The sequence below is a fragment of the Artemia sp. Qi Xiang Cuo genome, chromosome 14 (assembly GCF_049724085.1).
Source record: "Artemia sp. Qi Xiang Cuo chromosome 14, ASM4972408v1, whole genome shotgun sequence".
In the NCBI taxonomy this organism is placed as follows: Eukaryota; Metazoa; Arthropoda; class Branchiopoda; order Anostraca; family Artemiidae; genus Artemia; species Artemia sp. Qi Xiang Cuo.
In genome coordinates, this window is record NC_142807.1 from 33,841,328 (window position 1) to 33,850,806 (window position 9,479).

Sequence of the window (9,479 nt, forward strand, 5' to 3'; positions counted from 1 at the left end):
AAATTGTGGTTCAGGAATCGTTCTTGAAGAATTAGGACAAAAAGTAAAAGCTTTAGCGTAAAGAAGTAGAAAGCTATCTTATAGTCCCACGCCCACACCATATATGGCCATAGCCTCCCTAGGGAGAACACCTGTGCTGTCAGTCCCAATTAGTCGAATGCTGACAGTTTCCGAGAACTTGATTGCGTAATCGATTGGGAATTTGGAACACCTGTGCTGTCAACCTCAATTCCCCTTTCGTGAATCATTAATTCCCCTTAGAAACAACAAATTAATTCCCCTTTCTTGACAGATCAATCAACCAATAACATCATCTGTCAGACATTAAAAATTTTCGCCTAGAAACAATTCTCTAGGAATAGATCCAAGTCATTAATGTTTTTGCCTCGGAAACAATTCTACTGGTCGAACTCCAAAAGATATTAATAAACATTACCATGGAAACAATTCTCCAAGAAACATCTTAGCGATGAATAGATTAACACGGGAATCAGGTTTCTTAGTAATTTCAAATGTGACAGCAAAGAGATGCCAAAAAACAAAAGGAACACGATGAAATTACGATTAGGGGTTATTTGGGCGAAACCGTTTTAGACATTTTAGGGAATTGTTTCGGCGAGAACAGTTAGAAACATTTTAAAAGATGATTTTAAAAGAAGATTTTAGAAGAGGATTTGATGGTGAAACTCTGTGGTCGTTATACTACACAAGTTCCATTTGAACAGTGTTGTGAGGTCCTCTACCCCAACCCCAAAGGGTCCTCATACCCCACCCCAACCCCGAAGGAAGCCCCCGGGCCTCAAAGGTCCCCCAGGCTCCCAAAGGGCCCCCGGATCCCCAAAGGCCCTCCCCCGGTCCCCAAAGGTCCGTCGGGCACTCAAAAGACCAATCGGCCTTCAAGGGCCCTCTAGACCCCCATAGGCCCTCCCCCGGTCCCAAAGGTCCACCAGGCTCCCAAAGGACCACCCGGCCCTCAAGGGCCCCCCAGACCCCCAAAGGCCCTCCCCGGGCCCCCAAAGAGTCCCCACCCCATTTTGTTAATACTTTTTATGCACTTTATTATATCTTTTCAGAACAAGTTCCTTTCATAATGTCCTTCCTTAACCCATTTTACAAGTTGAAGTACCAATCCTTTTCACCCACAACTTTACTATACTGCTTTTTGAATGCTCCAACACCAAGCAATACTTTTCAAAGGGCATTTCAGAACAAGTTCCTTTCTTAATGTCCATTCTAAACCCATTTTCCAACTTGAAGCACCCATCCTTTTCACCAAAACTATACTTTACAGCTTTTTGGATACCTCAACACCAAGAAATACCTTTCAAAGACATTTCAGAGCAAGTTCCTTTCTTAATGTCCCTTCTAAATCCATTTTACAAGTTGAAGTATCCCATCCTTTTCACTCACTACTTCACTTTACAACTTTTTGGATACCCCAAAAACAATAAACACCTTTCAAAGGCATTTCAGAGCAAGTTCCATTCTTAATGTCCCTTCTAAACCCATTTTCCAACTTGAAGCATCTTTCGTTTAAACCCACAACTATACTTCTCAGACTTTTGGATACTACAACACCAAGAAATACCTTTCAAAATACATTTCAGAGCAAGTTCTTTACGTAATGTCCCTTCTAAACCCATTTTCCAACTTGAAGTACCCATCCTTTTCACCCACAACTTTACTTTACAGCTTTTGGATAATTCAACACCAAGAAATACCTTCAAAAATTTATTTAAGAGCAAGTTCTCTACGTTATGTCCCTTTTAAGCCTATCTTTCAACTTGTAGAAGCCATATTTTTCACACACAACTTTTTTTTTCACCTTTTTGGATACCCCAAAACCAACAAATACCTTTCAAAAAGCATTTCAGAGCAAGCTCCTTTCTTAATGTCCCTTCTAAAACCATATTACAAGTTGAAGCATCCATCGTTTTCACCCACAACTATACTTTTCATCTTTTTGGATACCTCAACACCAAGAAATACATTTCAAAAATCATTTCAGAGCAATTTCTTTTCTTAATGTCCCTTCTAAACCCATTTTTCAACTAGAAGCATCCATCCTTTTAACCCACAACTTTACTTTACAGTTTTTTGGATACCTCAACACCAAGAAATACTTTTCAAAAGACATTTCAGAGCAAGTTCTTTACGTAATGTCCCTCCTAAACACATTTTCCAACTTGAAGCATCCATTCTTCTCACCCACAACATTACTTTACAGCTTTTTGGATACCTCAACACCAAGCAATACTTTTCAAAGGGCAATTCACAACAAGTTCTTTTCATAATGTCCATCCTAAACCCATTTTACAAGTTGAAGTACCCATCCTTTTCACCCACAACTTTACTTTACAGCTTCTTGAATGCTCCAAGATCAAGCAATACTTTTCAAAGACATTTCAGAACAAATTATTTTCTTAGTGACCGTCCTAAACCCATTTTACAAGTTGAAGTACCCATCCTTTTCACCCAAAACTTTACTTTACAGCTTTTTGAATGCTCCAACACCAAGCAATACTTTTCAAAGGGCATTTCAGAACGAGTTCTTTTCTTAGTGTCATTCCTAAACCCATTTTACAAGTTGAAGTACCCATCCTTTACAGCCAACACCAAGCAATACTTTTCAAAAGGCATTTCACAACAAGTTCCTTTCTTAATGTCCCTCCTAAACCCATTTTACAAGTTGAAGTCCTCATCCTTTTCACCATAACTTTACTTTACAACTTTTTTTCTTGATGTCCCTCCTAAACCCATTTTACAACTTGTAGTACCCATCCTTTACACCCACAACTTTACTTTACAGCTTTTTGAATGCTCCAACACCAAGCAATACTTTTCAAAGGGCATTTGAAGTAGCCATCCTTTTCATCCACAATTTACTATACTGCTTTTTTGAATGCTCCAACACCAAGCAATACTTTTCAAAGGGCATTTCAGAACCAGTTCTTTCCATAATGTCCATCCTAAACCCATTTTACAAATTGAAGTACCCATATTTTACACCCAAAACTTTACTTTACAGCTTTTTGAATGATCCAACACCAAGCAATACTTTTCAAAAGAACATTTGAAGTAGCCATCCTTTTCACCTACAACTTTACTTTACAACTTTTTGGATATCTCTACACCAAGCAATACTTTTCAAAAGGCATTTCAGAGCAAGTTCCTTTCTTAATGTCCCTCCTAAACCAATTTTACAAGTTGAAGCATCCATCCTTTTCACTCACAATTTTACTCAGCTTTTTGAATGCGCCAACACCAAGCAATACTTTTCAAAAGGCATTTCAGAGCAACTTCTTTTCTTAATGTCCCTTCTAAACCCATTTTCCAACTTGAAGTAGCCATCCCTTTTCACCCACAACTTTACTTTGCAACTTTTTGGATACCTCAACACCAAGCAATACTTTTCAAAGGCATTTCAGAGCATGTTCCTTTCTTAAAGTCCCTCCTAGACTAATTTTACAAGTTGAAGCATCTATCCTTTTCACCCACAACTTTACTTTACAGTTTTTTGGTTCTTTTGAATTCGCCAATACCATGCAATACTTTTCAAAGACATTTCAGAACAAGTTCTTTTCATAATGCCCATCCTAAACCCATTTTACAAGTTGAAGTACCCATCCTTTTCACCCACAACTTTACTTTACAGCTTCTTGAATGCTCCAACATCAAGCAAAACTTTTCAAAGACATTTCAGAACAAGTTCTTTTCTTAGTGACCGTCCTAAACCCATTTTACAAATTGAAGTACCCTTCCTTTTCACCCAAAACTTTACTTTACAGCTTTTTGAATGCTCAAACACCAAGCAATACTTTTCAAAGGGCATTTCAGAACAAGTTCTATTCTTAATGTCCTTCCTAAACCCATTTTACAAGTTGAAGTACCCATCCTTTACAGCCAACACCAAGCAATACTTTTCAAAATGCATTTCACAACAAGTTCCTTTCTTAATGTCCCTCCTAAACCCATTTTACAAGTTGAAGTACTCATCCTTTTCACCATAACTTTAATTTACAACTTTTTTTCTTAATGTCCCTCCTAAACCCATTTTACAAGTTGTAGTACCCATCCTTTACACCCACAACTTTACTTTACAGCTTTTTGAATGCTCCAACACCAAGCAATACTTTTCAAAGGGCATTTGAAGTAGCCATCCTTTTCACCCACAACTTTACTATACTGCTTTTTTGAATGCTCCAACACCAAGCAATACTTTTCAAAGGGCATTTCAGAACAAGTTCTTTTCATAATGTCCATCCTAAACATTTTACAAATTGAAGTACACATCCTTTACACCCAAAACTTTACTTTACAGCTTTTTGAATGATCCAACACCAAGCAATACTTTTCAAAAGAACATTTGAAGTAGCCATCCTTTTCACCCACAATTTTACTATACTGCTTTTTTGAATGCGCCAACACCAAGCAATACTTTTCAAAGGCATTTCAGAACCAGTTATTTTCTTAATGTCCCTCCTAAACCCATTTTACAAATTAAAGTACCTATCTATTTAAAACACATCATTACTTTAAAGCTTTTTGAATGCGCCAACTCCAAGCAATACTTTTCAAAGGGCATTTCAGAACCAGTTATTTTCATAATGTCCATCCTAAACCCATTTTATAAGTTGAAGGACCCATCCTTTACACCCACAACTTTACTTTACAGCTTTTTGAATGCTCCAACACCAAGCAATACTTTTCAAAGGGCATTTCAGAACAAGTTCTTTTCATAATGTCCTTCCTAAACCCATTTTACAAGTTGAAGTTCCCATCCTTTTCATCCACAACTATACTTTACAGCTTTTTGAATGCCCAACACCAAGCAATACTTTTCAAAAGACATTTCAGAACAAGTCATTTTCTTAATGTCCCTCCTAAACCCATTTTACAATTTGAAGTATCCATCCTTTTCACCCACAACTTTACTTTACAGCTTTTTGAATGCACAACACCAAGCAATACTTTTCAAAAGGTATTTCAGAACAATTTCTTTTCCTAGTAACCGTCCTAAAACCATTTTACAAATTGAAAAACCCATCATTTTCACCCACAACTTTACTTTACAACTTTTTGAAAGCACAACACCAAGCAATACTTTTCAAAAGGCATTTCAGAACAATTTCTTTTCTTAAGCTTTTTATTTTCTCTGGTTAAATTAGAAATGAATTGTGTTGTTTGGTAAAATTCAGAAGAGATCTAGAACTTTTCTATCTTCTATGAAAAATTGAGCCTGCTAGTAGTATCTTTATCTCTAAAAATTCTTTTTCATGCATCTATGACCTTTTTAATAGATATTCTGAACGTTTGACGTTCTAGCATACCCTAAAATAATGAACACTTAACAAAATAATGCATAAGATATTTTTAATGAAATAACGACATGTAGAATATTAATATAAAAATATGTTAAATACACTATTATACATTATTAGTACACTTGCGCTTCACTTTCCGTCAATTCATCTCTATATTCATTGATGATATTGTCTGCTAATGTCATTTTTATTCTGCCTGCGATTTCACTGTGTATTGTCACATTATTTTTACATAGATACCAGTTTTGACACATTGACAAGATATGATTTATGATGTTGGTGCAGCTGTATGCATGCCTTCTTCTTCCCTTTGCTTTCATTCGAATGCTAGCACCGGAAAGATAGCGATAAGATCTATTAACGGCTAACATGCTACCAGAACCATTAGCTAGAAGTTGTCCCTCTTCATCAACTATTATTTTTACGTTGGCATTCTCTTTGAGAACTACTTTCTCTGGTAATGTTACTCTCGCATATCCACCGTTTGCATGATGGAAATTCTTGGGTACTCCAAAGGAATCTAACTTCTCGCTGTCATGACAACGCATGCATACATTTCCAATAGTGTTACCACTTGCACTCGTTTCATAGTTCAGGTATTTCTCCTTGTCAGCATTCAACACGACAATGATTTTATCATGTGCAATTACTTTCGTCGAATAATTCATCTTCACTTTTTACAGATATGAATTGTGTGTTTATCCTTCCACTGCGTAAAAAATACTGATTTAATGCACGCATTAAACTAGGTAGTGTCGATAACTTGCCATAGAGTACCAATGGGAAAGCCGTGTCGTGCCTATGAACAAGCACAGAGTACGATTGGTAGAGCCGTAATCATATTTCATGTCATTTTAAGATACGTAAAAAAGTTAAAAAATACCATTTTAAAAAAACTCAAAATTATTATAAAAAATGGGGGAAGGGATACCGGTGGTCTTTGGGGGCTCGAGGGGAATTATGGAGACCGGGGGCCTTTGGGGTTGGGGTAGGGGACCTCACGACACTGTTCAAATGGAACTTGTGTGTGAATCTTCTTCATGAAGATATGGAGCACCACTTTAATTTTGAGTTTTCTCGAAGAAGTGCAAAATGTACAAGTTCTCTTCTGAATTATCTTAGAGAAGAGAAAAAAAGTTAGCTCAATTCTGAAATTTACTAATGAAAATGAAAAAGCTTTCATTTCAGTTCCTAATTTCTCAAAGACATAAAAAATTTAAAGTTCAATTCTAAATTTTTCCAAAGAAGAGAGGGATGGCTATACTATGATTGTGATTATTTACCATGAAGATAATAAGTTTTAATTTATTTCTAATTTTTCTGAAATTAAGTTCATTCATCTAAGCACCAAAAACAATAGGTTAGGTTAGGTATAAATAAATATTAATAGATAATTAGAAACATTTCTCCATGTTTAATTTAGGTTAGGTTAGGTTAACTTATCATGAGCGCTCATGATATGCTAAGCTAACCTAACTTAAACATGGTAAAAAGATTAAATTAGGTTAGGTTAGGCTAGATTAAGCTAGGTTAGGTTAAGTTAGGTTAGGTTAGATTAAGTTAGGTTAGGTTAAGTTAGGTTAGGTTAGCCTACTTACGCGCGCGTACGTAGGCTAACCTTACCTAACTTAATCTAACCTAACTTAATCTAGCCTAACCTAACCTAATTTAATCTTTTTACCATGTTTAAGTTAGGTTAGCTTAGCTTATCATGAGCACTCATGATAAGTTAAGCTAACCTAACCTAACTTAAACATGGAGAAATGTTTCTCCATGTCAAAATAATGTGAAAATAGACAGTGAAATCGCAGGCAGAATAAAAAGGACATTAGCAGACAATATCATCAATGAATATAAAGATGAATTGACGGAAAGTGAAGCGCAAGTGTACTAATAATGTATAATAATGTATTTAACGTATTTTTATATTAATATTCTACATGTCATTATTTCATTAAAAATATCTTATGCATTATTTTGTTAAGTGTTCATTATTTTAGGGTATGCTAGAACGTCAAACGTTCAGAATATCTATTAAAAAGGTCCTAGATGTATGAAAAAGAATTTTTAGAGATAAAGATACTACTAGCAGGCTCAATTTTTCATAGAAGATAGAAAAGTTCAAGATCTCTTCTGAATTTTACCAAAGAACACAATTCATTTCTAATTTTACCAGAGAAAATAAAAAGCTTAAGAAAAGAAATTGTTCTGAAATGCCTTTTGAAAAGTATTGCTTGGTGTTGTGCTTTCAAAAAGCTGTAAAGTAAAGTTGTGGGTGAAAAGGATGGGTACTTCAATTTGTAAAATGGGTTTAGGACGGTCACTAAGAAAAGAACTTGTTCTGAAATACCTTTTGAAAAGTATTGCTTGGTGTTGTGCATTCAAAAAGCTGTAAAGTACAGTTGTGGGTGAAAAGGATGGGTACTTCAATTTGTAAAATGGGTTTAGGAGGGACATTAAGAAAATAACTTGTTCTGAAATGTCTTTTGAAAAGTATTGCTTGGTGTTGGGCATTCAAAAAGCTGTAAAGTAAAGTTGTGGATGAAAAGGATGGGAACTTCAACTTGTAAAATGGGTTTAGGAGGGACGTTATGAAAAGAACTTGTTCTGAAATGCCCTTTGAAAAGTATTGCTTGGTGTTGGAGCATTCAAAAAGCTGTAAAGTAAAGTTGTGGGTGTAAAGGATGGGTACTTCAACTTGTAAAATGGGTTTAGGATGGACATTCTGAAAAGAACTGGTTCTAAAATGCCCTTTGAAAAGTATTGCTTGGTGTTGGCGCATTCAAAAAGCTGTAAAGTAAAGATGTGTGTAAAAAGGATGGCTACTTCAATTTGTAAAATGGGTTTAGGAGGAACATTAAGAAAAGAACTGGTTCTGAAATGCCTTTGAAAAGTATTGCTTGGTGTTGGAGCATTCAAAAAAACAGTATAGTAAGATTGTGGGTGAAAAGGATGGCTACTTCAAATGTTCTTTTGAAAAGTATTGCTTGGTGTTGGATCATTCAAAAAGCTGTAAAGTAAAGTTTTGGGTGTAAAGGATGTGTACTTGAATTTGTAAAGTGGGTTTAGGATGGACATTATGAAAAGAACTGGTTCTGAAATGCCCTTTGAAAAGTATTGCTTGGTGTTGGAGCATTCAAAAAGCAGTATAGTAAAGTTGTGGGTGAAAAGGAGGGCTACTTCAAATGACCTTTGAAAAGTATTGCTTGGTGTTGGCGCATTCAAAAAGCTGTAAAGTAAAGATGTGTGTGTAAAGGATGGGTACTTCAATTTGTAAAATGGCTTTAAGAAGGACTGTATGACTGGAAAGTGTTGTAGACGGCCTTCTAAATAGTATTGCATGGGGATGTGTGTAAGTGATGTGTGCTTGATCATGTAAAATAGGTTTGGAATTAATATTGTGAATAGAGGTTGTTCTGAAATGCCCTTTGATAAGTATTGCTAGGTGTTGGAGCATTCAAAATGCTGTAAATTAAAGTTTTAGGTGAAAAGGATTGGTACTTCAATTTATAAAATGGGTTTAGGACGGTCACTAAGAAAAGAACTTGTTCTGAAATGTCTTTAAAAAGTATTGCTTGATGTTGGAGCATTCAAAAAGCTATAAAGTAAAGTTTTGGGTGAAAAGGATGGGTACTTCAACTTGTAAAATGGGTTTAGGATGGGCATTATGAAAATAACTTGTTCTGAAATGTCTTTGAAAAGTATTGCATGGTATTGGCGCATTCAAAAGAACGAAAAAGCTGTAAAGTAAAGTTGTGGGTGAAAAGGATGGATGCTTCAACTTGTAAAATGAGTCTAGGAGGGACTTTAAGAAAGGAACTTGCTCTGAAATGCCTTTTGAAAGGTATTTCTTGGTGTTGGGCATTCAAAAAGCTGTAAAGTAAAGTTGTGGATGAAAAGGATGGCTACTTCAAATGTTCTTTTGAAAAGTATTGCTTGGTGTTGGATCATTCAAAAAGCTGTAAAGTAAAGTTTTGGGTGTAAAGGATGGGTACTTCAATTTGTAAAATGGGTGTAGGATGGACATTATGAAAAGAACTGGTTCTGAAATGCCCTTTGAAAAGTATTGCTTGGTGTTGGAGCATTCAAAAAAACAGTATAGTAAAGTTGTGGGTGAAAAGGATGGCTACTTCAAATGCCCTTTGAAACGTATTG